The sequence below is a fragment of the Urocitellus parryii genome, chromosome 9 (genome assembly GCF_045843805.1).
Source record: "Urocitellus parryii isolate mUroPar1 chromosome 9, mUroPar1.hap1, whole genome shotgun sequence".
In the NCBI taxonomy this organism is placed as follows: Eukaryota; Metazoa; Chordata; class Mammalia; order Rodentia; family Sciuridae; genus Urocitellus; species Urocitellus parryii.
In genome coordinates this window covers 143137302-143150724 of record NC_135539.1, presented here as the reverse complement: position 1 = coordinate 143150724, position 13423 = coordinate 143137302, and the positions used below count along the sequence as shown (strand labels likewise).

Genomic DNA, 13423 nt, shown 5'->3' with positions numbered 1-13423 from the left:
AACATTTCCTTTGATTTTCACATTTAGCTGGTATTACATTTTATACTTTACAAAGGTCTGCCATAATATCTCATTTAGTCCCAGAGCCCCACAGAGCAGGCGGAATATTTACTATTCCTCGTATCCACCCCACCCCACCGGTCCCATCTGATTCCATGATGATGAATCGGTGGGAACCTCATAAATTACAGAGGCAGTGTTTGCACCCAAGTCCTTAGACTCCTGGCTCAGGACTGCTGATCCTTTCAGGGATTCAAGCCTGGAAACTCTTCCAAGGCAGTTGGTCTTCAGGGCCTTCGCCTGGTGGTTGCTGTGGTCTTTTGCCTCTGAGTCTGAGTGACCTCCACCCTCCTTTCCTCTGGGCATCTGAACATCTGGCTGAAGTTCCTTGAGGGTGTGTGAATTCCATAAAAATAGGCCGGGAAAGAGGTTTAACTTCAGAGTTTGAGGTGCTCTGCTCAAGAGGACGGAGATCACAAGAAGAAGATGCACAGAAAATCAAGCGTTTATCTAGAGCGGGTCCAGCGGCTCCCAGCACTGGGGCAGATGGTGAGTTCACCCCAGAAGCCAGCACCCAGACCCCTGGGGACCATCGGTCGGGCCTGAGTCAGGAAGAGCTGCTGGAAGCCAGGTCTGCCTCGCTGACCCTCACAGTGAGGGGGGAGGAGAGCAGTAGGAACCCTTTTCCACACTTCATGCTTGAGAGAAGGTCAAGTGCTGGACCAAGGTCGTACAGTCAGAGGGGACGGAAATGAAAACAGTCAGGTGTCGACAGCCAGGACAGGGCTCTTTCCATTCTGTTGCAGCTGGTGGCTTCCAAAGAGCTTTGCATGCCCAGAAAATGCCATGCAGAAGAGGCTGCTGCTCTCCTGTTTCAGGCTGGGGTGGGGACAGCCAGGGTTGGGGGAGGGGCTGCCACCCTGGCTGGGGAGTTCTCTTTATGGCCTTGCCACTCCAACTGGCACCAACAGCTCACTGCTGGAGATTAAATGTCCTGGACACGATTGCCCACTGGATCTCTTGACACCTGCTCCGGAACCCTGCCCTGCTTGTGCCCCCTCCTGTTCTGTTAGTCCGGTTCTGAGTGTTCACGGGGAGCTGTCTCCTTCACTGCCACTCCTGACCAGTTAGTCCTGTCTGCCGGGACAGTCCCACGTCTTCCCTTTCTCCAGGGAAGCCTGTGGTTGAGGATACCCCTTGTTTGCCTAGGCTGCCCTTCCTGAACCCCTACGCTTCCAATCTTATGTCTGGATCTAGGTTTTCAAAGTTGATCCTGCCGGGGAGGCACCTGATAACGTCAGATAGCGAGCCCTTGGGATAGGGTTAGGCAAGAGGAGGTGGGCTCTGCGCCCTCCCAGCAGGGGCTTGTGCTGCTGCCTGGGTGATGAATCAGACCTTCCGTGGCGTGGCCTCCGTCCACACAGATGGAGGAGTGGCCTGAGCTGGATGGCCCTTGGCTCTGTGGACAGGAGGATCTCCATAAAAGTGAAGGGCAGAGTGTGGGGCCTGGCTTCCCTCTGAGACCCAGAGGCTCAGGGTGACCTGGCTGTGGCTGGGTGACGGTGAGAGGGGATGTTGGTGCCACTCATCCTCTCAGCAGGAAGTTGGAACTAGCCCCTGGCCCCAGGGGGAATTCACATGTCCTGAGGTAGAATATGCCAAGGGGTCAGCCCCCTTCAAGGTCAGTCAGTCTGCCAGGTCATGGAGGAGCTCGGTGCAAACCAGCTTGCCTTGCGTTTCTCTTGGCGACACGGCTGATGACTTTGGCTGCCTTTACCTGGCCGTGGCGCAGGTAGCTGAGGGCCGTGGGAGCCCAGAGGCCAGAGACTTACTCGGATGCCTCTGTTCTGGTTCCCTGTTTCTGTGGGAAGAAGAGTTCCCTGGCCTTTCTGTCCTGTCCAGGGCATTTGCTGTGCTGGCACTGTGGCTGGCTGACTATTGACAGCTCAGAGGGGAGGACAACCCAGCAGCGTGACCGTTGCCCTGTCTCTGGGGCTTGCAGTGACGGAGATGAATCCTCTGCCTGTGTGCGGGGCTTATGTAAGCTGCAGCCTGCAGTGCAGAGCAGAGCTGGAGAGGCGCCCAGCTCACGGCACTGCGGCTGGGCTGCGGCTGGGCTGCAGGCAGGGCGGGCCAGGGAGCCGGGCGGGCCAGGGCAGGGAGGCAGGAGGTGTCCAGCTGGGGCGGCTGAAGCCCTGTTCCCCAGTGCTGGGGGTGGGATGGGGATGGGGGGAAGCTGCCTTCCTGGGGCTTATTCCTGACCAGGGGGGGGGGGAGTTGCTGAGGAGACGCCAGGAGGAACCACCCAGAGGCCCTGGGGTTGGAAAGGGGAGGAATTGCAGTGACAGGGCCCGCCCCCAACTCAGCTGGACACCTTCTCTTCTCTTTTCTGTTTGCTCGACCCACTGATTTAATCCTCCACATTTTTTTTTCCTCATAATATTAGCCAGACTCCTCCCCATCTTGGGCTCCCTCAGCTGTGGCCTGCAGCTGCTTCCCCAGCACCTCGTCAACAACAGCTCTCCTGGTGGAGGACCCCTGCTGGAGCCCTCCTGTTGGGAACCCTCGGGTCTCAGCGGGGTGGGCACCTCTGTGTGGCACCAACCTGCTCACCAGGTGGGCAGTGCCATCTCGTCATAGTTCTTCAAGTTTCTTCTGCGTGAGGAATTGGGCAGGTTGCTGCCCTCTGGGGCTTACAGGATAGTGGTAAGAAACAAGACAAGGCCCAGGTGAGAAAGCATGGACACTCAAGGGATCAAAGCCTGTGCGCCTTTGTTTCCGTGGGTCCCAGTGCCTGTGGCCTCCTTTCCTGGCTTTGGAGGGCCCAGGTGTGGACAGTCTGGTCACTGCACTTCTGACGGGGTTTTGAGAGGGCAAAGGCTACAGGTGCATCTCGACTTCCCACTCCACCACAGCAGCCCACCTTGGCATCTGGGAGGGAGGGCTCGTCTCCAGGGTGGACGGGCCTGGCTGCGGGCGGGCTCGGTGACATGGGGCAAGTCACTTCCCAAGCCATCAGTTTTCTCATCTACAAAATGATTTTTTTTCTTCTTTGTCACTTGGATTTTAAGAAAAATTTGGAAACCAAAATTGTTATAAAGTGAACGATTATTCACATAATACCTGTCAATATTAAGTCACAAATTAATGCTAAAGTACAATTTTCCACAAGGTAAAATCCTGACTCACATACAAATATAATATGAATAAATGTCAAAAATTTTACTTAACCTATTAATTAATTAGGAAATGACTAAGATGCTAAATTGAGTTCAAAGGAGAATTTTGAAGAACACACACACGTACAGTGCCTTATAGTGCAGAAATACAATGTTTAGAGTTAATTTTTTAAAACTGGATGGAAATCAATTAGATCTTTATCAGACAAAATTCATTGGCATTTCCATAGAAAAGAATCATTTGCTTTACTATCAGTTTTCTAAAACTTAACTTCTATTCCTTCAGAGTTGTGAAACCAACAGGTGAATAATAAAAGGTACACACCCGATGGAATCAGATGATCCCAGGAGTCCCCTAACCAATGCCCACCCTTCACTGAAAGGCCCCAGTAGAATCCCTCGATATTAAAGATAAGTCAGTAAACAAGACACCTTTGGAGTTAGAGGTGGGGGAGATCATGGAAAGTCAGTTGGTTGCATAAATTGAGGTGAATTTGCCTTTGTGATGTTACCTTATTGAACATTTTGAATTCCTGGGATGTAGACCACATCCTCAACATGCAGGACATTTGTAGAGGTCACAGAAGTAGTTGGTACGGGAAACTGCATTTGGCTGCTTAGAGAGAGTCATGGCCTGTTGACTGCTAGGCCAGAGGCATTATAGTCCTGAGAGAGAACCAGGCCACAGGCCTCCAGGGCACGGTGGGAACCACGGGGAGTGGAGATCTAGACCCAAGTAGGCTGATGGGGAGGGCGGCTCTCTCCGCCTACTTCTTCCTGGCTCCATCTCTGAGCAGGTTCTTGTTAACATGTTCAGGCTCCATCATGAAGTAGTAGGAAATGGCTGCTATCCCACTACGATGGAGATGACAACTACTAGATGCTGAGAATTAGCTCGGCTGAGTCTCCTTGGCTGAAACTCCATGCTGTGTTTCTCAAAGAATGGCCTGGGAGCCCTTCAGCTCCCAAACTGATGGGGGTGGGGACTTTTCCTTCTTTCCCTGTTTTTGGAGGTGAGGCCAACCAGTGTCGGAGGCGGAAGGAAGGCGAGGGAGGAAGGGCAGACGCGCCCCTATGATGGGGTGGTGGCAGTGCTCCTTGTAGTCCTCCTGAGTTTGGGAGAACCAGGGACAAGCCAGGGAAAGCCCATCCAGGGCCATGGATCCCTGGACCAGGGAGAGTGCCCTTCCTTCTTGGGCTGCATAATTAAGTCTAATTAATGGGAAGCAAGGGCTGGGGAGAGCAGAGCCTATTTTCAGTTATCATTATCCAAAGACAGCAATCAAAATGCAGATGAGCTGTCTCGCCTTACCCCAGGAGAGGAACAGGGCTTCTGGCTCATGACGGGGATTTAAATGGCCAACGGATGCTCCTGTGGCTTCTCGGTCCACTGTGGCAGCCTGGGGTGGGGGTGGGGAGCTGTGTGATTTGGGAGGATGCCACCTCATATTGACAGTTTGCTCTCTGCCAGGAGAAGCTAAGTGCTGCTCTAAGTCTGCCTTCACACACTGCCGGGAGAGCGGCCCAGGAGTCTCTCCCCAGCCTGGACAAAGGTGAGCAGCTAAGTGACTAGCTAAGTGACTTTCCCCCAGGACACCCGGCAGAGGGTGTCCAAGCTGGAAAGGGCGCTTGGGGCATACAGTTTGGCAGCATCAGAGATCCACTCTCCTCTGACCTTCCATCTCAATAATTAGAGCCTCTCGTCTAACTAGACAAAGGATCTGGGGCAGCAGGGGACAGAATTAGAAGTAACCACCAGGAGGTCTGCTCTCAGCCCAGAGGAGGACAGCACCGGCTGTAACCCAGATGAACAGGGACCCGGCACCTCCCTGAGCACTGTGGATGCTTTTCTTTTTAAACAGAAAAATGACTCTACCCAAACCATCTCACAAACGATCAACCTGGGGTGGAACTGCCAGTGCCCCCTTCCCTGGCAGCAGCAGTGGATTGACCCCGGGATGCCACAGCTGCGGGCATCACTCAGCTCTTTCCAGCCTGTCCCCGAGAGTCCCTCAGCCCCTCCCTCTCTGCCATGCCAGCACTGCTAAATTTAGCCCTTCTGGTGTGTGCAGAGACTATATTTAGTGGCTAAAAGTCAGATTCAGCATACAATCCATCAAGCCACCTGTCATCCCTCCGGCCGGCGACACTGAAAAATCCTTCCGAGAGACTTGCTCGCTGTCCGCCACGGGTGGAAGCCATTCTAAGAACCAGGAATTTGCTGGGCCAGAGGGGGTTTCTCCTCACCCTGGTGTGTGAGCAGTGCCAGGCCCTGAGCTGGCAGCCAGGGTGGAGTGTGGTTCCAGAGGCCAGAGGGAGGAGGGGTGGGCGGCAGGAGGCTCAGGGCTGGACTGCAGGCCGACTGCACCCATCTGTCCTGGGTGAAGGCACAAGCAACTGGGTGTGGCTCCCAGGGCTCCTACCTGGATGTCGGGTCTGGATGGGGCTTGCCTTGAGACCCCTCCAACACACCAGGAGCCCTCCAGTGCGCCAGGGTTTCCCCAGACGCTCTTTACAGCAGCCCCCTCTCTAACTGCAAGGTGCAGTGGAATGTGGTCAGAACCCGGTTCCTGTCTAGAAGGTCTGGGATAGGCTGCTGCCGAGGCCTGCCGTGGAGTGACAGGGACTCCACTGTGATGGCCTGTACGCAAGCACACTGTTGCCGTCTCCTGCCACAAGCTGCAGGACCCGACATGCCACCTTAGTGCTCAACAAGTAATTTTATTGATTTATGTAGGTTCCAGGGATTGAACCCACAGGCACTCAGCCATTGAGTTGCATCTCCAGCCCTTTTTATTTTTTATTTTAAGACAAGCTCTTGCTAAGATGCTCAGGGCCTTGCTAAATTGCTGAGGCTGGCCTTGAACTTGGGGTTCTCTGCCTCAGCCTCCCAAGTGGCTGAGGTTACAGGCGTGTGCCATGGCACCCAGCTCAACGAATAATTTCAATGTAGGAGCAAAGTGATCTGACCCTCGGAAGGCCTTCCAGACTCCTTTCCTATTTTGACTTCTCATCAGCAATTAAAATGCTCAAGACTTATCCAGTACTGGGAATTTGTTTAATTCTTGCCAATCACCTCATGAAGCATTCATCATTTTAAAATAGTTTTTAATGGGGGGACCCAGAATGAACTTCCATGGTTTACCCAAATCACATAGTTCTAAAGGACTGAGTCAAGACTCAGATTTAATCTTCTGACTTAAAAGGCCCCCAAAGGGAGCCCCATGGTGCTGTGGCCTCTCTCCGGAAGGGCTGTGCGCTTCCTTGTAGGATCAAGTTTCAGGAAAGCCTGCACAGGCTGTTTAGCAAGAGCCCTGCCCTGGATAGCTGATCCTCCTCAGCACCTGACCAGGTTCCTCATCTTCCACCAGCCCCAGGTGGCTTCTGACCACTTGGCCTGACTTCAGCCTGGATCCTGTAGGTCTAGGTCGGTGTCACCAGAGGGCCCCCCTCCCTGCCCTGTCCTCTTAGTAATTTTCCATCCTCTAACCCCTGCCCTGACTCCTGGGTATAATGCCTGCTGCCCATTCAGGGTTCAAGTCGGGCCCCGTCTCTCTCTCCAGCTGCAAGACCCCATTGGGCCGGTCCTGGCCCTATCTCCGTGGTCCTGAGCAAAGCCTGCCTTACCGTGCTTCCACAAGTATCCTAGAACAACTTTCTTCAACAGTTGTGGGATGGTGCTAAACAGTTGGTAGTTTGAAATTGGATGATGGAAGTATGCATATCCTGGGAACTGGCAAGCAGTGTGAATCAGGGTTTCTCCTCTGTCCACACACCCGGGCAGCTGGTGGTAACGCACTGTCAGCGGGCCACTGCCCAGAAAGCGGAGGAGGCAGGATTCGAAATGGATGTTGCAATCTGGGAAACAAAGTATCTTGTATTTCTCCTCCACAAGTTGGTGCCAAAAAATACAAGGTTAAAGCTTTTGGTACTAAGCTCCAAAACTAAGTTTTCTGGGTTAAAATGATAGTAAATGAAAAATTGCTGTAAGTAGGAAAATATGGTCTGAGCAAGAATTTTTATCTTCAATTGGAAATGGGACAGAAGAACTGCCCCAGAAAATTTGTAACCATTGTATCGTCTATGGAATTCTGTTCATCATGTATTGTTGAGCATCTACAATCTGGTAATTGTATTGTGAGATTTCTAGTAACTGAATTGTCATGGAAAGATTACTTTTATGTTTCTTATTGTATGATTTTTTCAGCATTATGATTATTTTAAAAAGTTTGCGTCATCATATCTACTTCATAAAAAATTTTGATTAACTCATATGCTGCATTATCCAAACACCCAACAACCTGGCATAGTGTGGACATGGAGAAAAATACATGCTATATCATATCTCAGTAGGACACTTAATGCTTTTCGTGCATTTCCCCTTGAAGGTGCAATATGACCCACCTTCTGGCCTTATCATCCTGTTACCCTGATTGTTCGGATCATAGTTCTTTCTTCTAAGGAGCAATTTTTAAATATGAAGTGTCGAATCAAGGTGATCAAAGAGAAGACTAGCGTTATATTAAGGCAAATCATTTTTGCTACTGACACAGAAACAGGCCCCAAACCCCAAAGTGTTTATCAAATTCAGCATTCTGCTTTGATGGACAAGTAGGAGTCAGACTAGGGAGGAGGAAGGAATTCCAGTCAAGGAAGAGCAAGTGGTCTTGCCGTTGCCCTTGAAGCCCGGTTGTGCCAACTGAAGCAGGAATACGTTTGCGGTAGGACGGGGGATGGATCAGTTGGGCGTCGTCACACCCTCAGCGCCTGGTGGGCTTGTCTGGGTTGGAAGTTTGGGCTTTACCTTGAAAGCTCCAGGGACCTCTCAGAGTACGAGAATTGGAACCGAGACGCAGCCTAGTTCCAGGCTGGGAGAGAGTTCCTGGAACCTGCGGCATGGGGAGGACAGGCCGTGATCCCGCGTCCAGGAGTGGAGGCCCCGAGCTGAGGCTGGCAGGAGCCAGGGTTTCCACTCAGGAAATACTAAGAAGGAAGAATCTGCAGGTCCTGGTAATGTGACTGGTTGACTAAATGTCCAGGGTTGAGAGAGAAAAAAGAAGGAAAAGATTGGAAAATTTTGGTGTCTGAAGACTGAATGGACAGTACGTTTGCCAGGACGGGAGGTAGAGAGATTCTGACCAGATGCGTTCAGCACCTGTCTGGTAAAGAGCATCTCAGGGCCAACCAGCAAGTGGCTTATGATCTCCCGTTATCTGCTTGTGACATGTCAACAGCAGCCTGGCTTAAGCCGCCTGTCTTCTTGATGGCTAATAGTGAATGTGCACTAGTTATGGGCATAGGCCCAATGACACACAACCAAGAACACACAGGTAATGTATACACACATGTAATGTATACAGTGAGGGAGTCTCTGCAGAAGCCGGCCTCGTTCAGCTGAGTGGCGTGCTGACCCAGTCACTCCCATGCTCCAGTCCACTGTCATATGATCTCTTTCAGCATCGCCTGAGCATTCTTAAGCTCCTATTTCACAACAAAAAAATGTTAAGTGATTATTTTATTGAAAGATTTTTCAAAATAGCCATGCAAGCAAGTAGCCCTATTGTTTAATAAAATAAACCTGATGGAACTCATTTTTGAATCCTTGGGGTTTTGCAAGTCACCATTTTGAAAGTGTTGGTATTTCTCCTTGGGACCTGCTACCAAATCGGAACACATGCCTCACAGCCCTAATATTGAAAATTATTTCTTTAACAAAAGGAGATCCATACAGAACTGAGTTGTTTTAATGTAACAGAATTTGTTTGCTAAGAATTTGAAATTGATTTTAAAATGGATTGGCTTGCTCAGTGAGTATGATCGATATCAGTGAGGATTTTAGGTAGATCTCTTCTTGCCCTCTGCCATGAGCCCTCCTGCCCCCCACAAGCTGATCTGCATGAGTGCCAGTCCTTTCTCCATTCTGCCCACTAGAATGCGTGCCCTGCCTCCTCTCCGAGCCTGTGAATGGAACATGGGAATTCTCACCCCTTCTGCTTCCTCTGGGCCACATGGTCTCTCCCCACTGCATCTCCAGCCTCTCCTAGTCAGTAACTACCCTTGGCATGAAGGATGCCCACATCTGTTCCACCTGTCAGGCCTGAGGTACCTCCATCGGCTCTTCTGTTCACAGCCCATTTCCTGGAACAGGAGTTTGTCCTCTCGGTGTACACCTTGTCACCTCTGATTGGTTCTTCTGCCTGTAAGCTTCTTACCTTGAAATCATTCTTACTATAGTTATCTCTATGTCACCACATTCAGAGGCACTTGATCCGCAGCAAAGAGCTTGGGTTTTCCCTGGAGCTGGGAAGCCGCTGGAGGGTTTTGGACAGCTGAGGGGCAGGATGTAGCTTCTTTTTTTCCAGGTTTTCAAGCAGTGAGACCAACTAGAAAGCTGGGAAACAGTGCTGTGATGTCACTGTGGCTGGGTCCAAGACTGTAGGACCAGGTGGTGAGAAGGGGTCAGCTCTGGTGGTGATTTGAAGGTAGGGCTGGTGGGACTTGCAGGCAGAGCCCGAGTGTGAGAGGAAAGGAGTCAAGGGTGACACCGAGCTTTTGAAGGCACGAATGGGAGGAAACCAAATGGATGCTCTTCTTTCATGTTGGGCCACCATACAGGAAAAAAAGACTAAGAGCATCTGGATGACCCTCGTCCTGTGTCATGGTAGTGGTCAACCTTTAAGTAGGAACCAACCAGGAATGAGGAAGAGCAGTCAACGAAGTAGGCAGAGGACCAAGAAAGAGGGGTCCCTGCAGGAATGACACCACCATCCTTTGGGTCAGAGGCTACGACTGGATCAGGTGAGATAAAGTGTGAGAATTCCTGCCTCAGCTTGATGATGCCTGTGAGTAGGGATGTCAAGGAGGGAGGACACGTGAGACCTCGACAGCAGCAGTCTTTCAGGTGTGCCAGAGGAATGGCCTGGTTCAAGAGCAAGGGGAAAGATGGAAGAGGGGGTGCCAGTCAGGACAGCTTCTGAGGTTGTGGGGGCAGAGGCTGGAGGTGGGAATGAGGTTGAGAGGTGGGATTTTAAGTGTGACGACTGGTCTGTTTGTGTGCAGGGAGGGAAATTCATGATGTAGGAAAGGGATGAGACGTGGGGTGGAACAAGGTCCTTGAGAAGGTGCGGGGGCTAGAGCCCGGAGCAAGCAGGCCCACCTCGCCAGCAGCACGGAGAGCTCAGGTGTTGTAGCTGGAGCTAAGACCACTTGCACAGGCAGAGCTGTGGGTAGGTGGGCAGACAGGAGCATGTAGAAGGGCCTGGTCGAGTTGTTTCCAACCTCCAGGAGAAACATGCGGAAGCCTCACCAGCTGATGGGGTTATGGGGATCCAGGTGGGAAGCGGAGGTGCGGAATTCTTGCCAAGGACAGTGGGAGACTGAACGACCCAGGGGTCCGTAATCACATGGGAGGGCACCACAGGGATCAGGCAGCTTAGTGGCTGGACCCTGAGAGTGACGCTGTCGCCTGGCTGTGTTTCTCAGCTGGGCTGGAGGCCGTGTCCGGCAGGGTGCTCTGTCCTCCCCTTCTGGCAGCACAGAGTCCGGGGCTGGGCTCAGCCTGGGGTCAATCCCGGATGGAAACTGGGGTTGAAGACAGCGCTGCCTTCGGAACGGCTGCTCTTCCTGCCGTCTACACTCATCCGGCAGGCCGACCTTTGATGGCACTGGTATTTTAGGCATCCAAATGTGTCCTAAGACAGCTGGCAGCCGTTCTGTGCCCTTTATGCAAGAGGGGACTTGGGGACCCTCCAGAACCTCAGTCAGCAGAGCCTGGTCTGAACTACACTGGAACCTCTTTGCCCAGAGACTCTAAAAGCTGCCCCTCAGAGGCAGGCAGGTGTCCTTAAAGGGAGAGGGGGTCAGGGAGGGAAGCATCTGGGGAAGCCATGGTTTGGGTACTACAGATAGTCTTCAGCTAAACTGCCCACCCTGCCCCTACTAAGCCTCATAAAGTAGACAAGAAAGGAGATCAGCCGACATCTATAACCTAGATGTGGTGATGCCCACGTCTCTATAAGCAGCAGTAATAATCGTAAGTATTTTATAGAGTAGTTTGGCAGAAAGGCTAGAGTTATAGGATCCAGTCTTCAAAGCAGGCAGCAGACCTACAGTGAGAAGCACTCATTCATCTATTTCCCCAAATTTTACCAATCAGAATGTTGGAACAACACAGAGCAGTAGGCTCTTCTAGAATCCCGTTTCAGCAACTGGCTTATCCATTGTCATTTGACCATGTCCCTGCTTATAATGGAGGTGGGGGGGGGCAGGCACAGAATGCCACAGAGCACCGAGCCTGGCCACACTTACCAGCCCCCACCTGATCTCGGGGCACAGGGTTGGCATGCCCAGCTCCTCCAAGGAAAGCTCACTTCCGGGGCATGATGGGAGGAGACAAACCGTGCCTGGGGGTTTCAGCTGCTTCCTGCCCCAGCTGGTCAGAGTAATTAGAGCAGGTATGTGCTTGGGAAAGGCGGGCACCAAGAGGACCCTGCTTCCTTGCCAGGGAGGCTGGGGCTTATGATAAAACATACACTTGAAACCCCGAGGACAGTGTGAGTCATCTGATCTGCAGTTCCTGAAGGCAGCTCAGACGCGGTGTGGGGAAGTGACGGGGAAGGGCAGATCAGCCAGAGGAGGGCCTCTCGGTCAAAAGCTGCTGCTGGGCCATCTCTGCCACCCTCTGAGGCTCGTTTTGCCAGTATCCAAGGAGAGAGGCATGGGGGTTGGAACACACGTGGCATTGCGGCATAATAGAAAGAAAAGTAGGTTTGAGTCCTGGCTGTAGGACTCCATAGCTCTGTGGCTTTAATTAATCTCTTGAATGTCCCTTTCCTAAGGGTGGGTGACAGGATTAGAGGTAATGTAGTAACCCTACGCACTCGCCAGCTGGTAACTACACCTTCAAGGACTGTGGTCCCTTCAAAGCACAGCCAGATCTGACCATGAACAGAGCAGTTTCAGCCAAGGCCTGCTGCTCGCACCTGCGTTTGGACGTGGCCCTCCTAGACTCTCCTTGCCCTGGCTCAGCGTCTCGTGAGACAGCAAAGTTGGCTTCTTTCTCTTCTGGGTCTCAGAAAGTTCTCGACTTCATCCTAAGGGCCTGGGAGAATACAACGCCCACCAGCTTCTGCTGTGGAGAGCGCTGCCCAAGGGCACAAGCCCCACCGGTGGGGGACTGGTGACGTCATCTGCCCACACAGAGGACAACTTATTAACATCGCAGTGACTCACTGTGTGACTCTCCAGGCACTTGGGGAGGATGAGCGTAGGGATAGGTGGATGAGGATGTGGAGGGGGTGGACGGGGACTGGGGGTGTTTGAATGGGGCAGAGGCACCTCCATTAGCCAGGAGAGGTGAGAAGCGGAGGTCACTGGTGAGCAGGAGACGGGGAAGCAGGAGAGGGAGCTTAGAGAAGGAACAAGGGGAAGGAGAAGGAGAGAGGTCAGCAAAGAAGAAGGGAGGCATTAAAAGAGAAAGGGAAGGGCGAGCCGGAGGGCAGGAAAGGAGTGTCATTCCTTAGGAGTGAAGGTGCGGCCGCAGGGAAACCAGTAAAAGAAGCCTAACTCTGCCCAAATCTCCAGAGGGCCCAGGGGTCCCAGAAAGTAGGTGTTTGGGAACGTCCTACTTAGTGGGGGACGTTTCTGTGAATTTGATGACATCCACCACGCCTCTGGCTCACAGACTCAGACTTCCTCCCCTCTCATCAAGAAGAGGCACCCTGGGACCTCAGAGGGCTTATTCTCACAAGCGGAGGGATTGTTTGTTCTCAGGGTTCAGGGGGTAAGGGCCACTCAGAAAGCTTGTTGAATTACTGATTCCTGGGTCTCATCCATCAGACATTCTGAATCAGAATTTCAAGGTGGGTTCTGGAAGAGACACATTTTAACAAGCATCTCAGAGTACACTGATGCCAATGATCTTCATATTATGCAAGAGAAATACTGTGATTTGGCTGAGGTTTGGCTTCTTTCCACTAAGTGGAACAATGTGACATACTTTACTAGTTTGCAAATCCCTTGAGTGCAGAGACCCTCGTCTTTCTTTTGCCACATTTCTTAGCAACAGCATCTGGCTCAGAGCAGGTTAGATTCAGTGACCTGTGATTCTTAGTCCCTTTCTGTTAGTTCAGACCGGGGCATTAAAGGAACAAGCTTGATTCTAAATCTTTGGGACTGAAGAGACTGGGGTACACAGCGTGGGGAACCTTTTCCATGTTTGCCTTGGCATGTAGCAAGAAATTGAG

At 51.8% G+C, this 13423-nt stretch overlaps 1 long non-coding RNA gene across 2 annotated transcripts; it reads left to right on the top strand.

The window, feature by feature from the left end:
- The first annotated feature begins 1523 nt into the window (after positions 1 to 1523).
- Positions 1524 to 8725, top strand: LOC113194240 (uncharacterized). 2 transcript variants are annotated; one of them, XR_013344305.1, is made up of 4 exons: positions 1524 to 1681; positions 2451 to 2729; positions 4651 to 4732; positions 4892 to 8725. It is a non-coding gene; the product is annotated as an uncharacterized LOC113194240 (long non-coding RNA). The 2 variants fall into 2 exon arrangements; XR_003302258.2 differs by having other exon boundaries at positions 2447 to 2729.
- The last annotated feature ends 4698 nt before the right edge of the window (positions 8726 to 13423 follow it).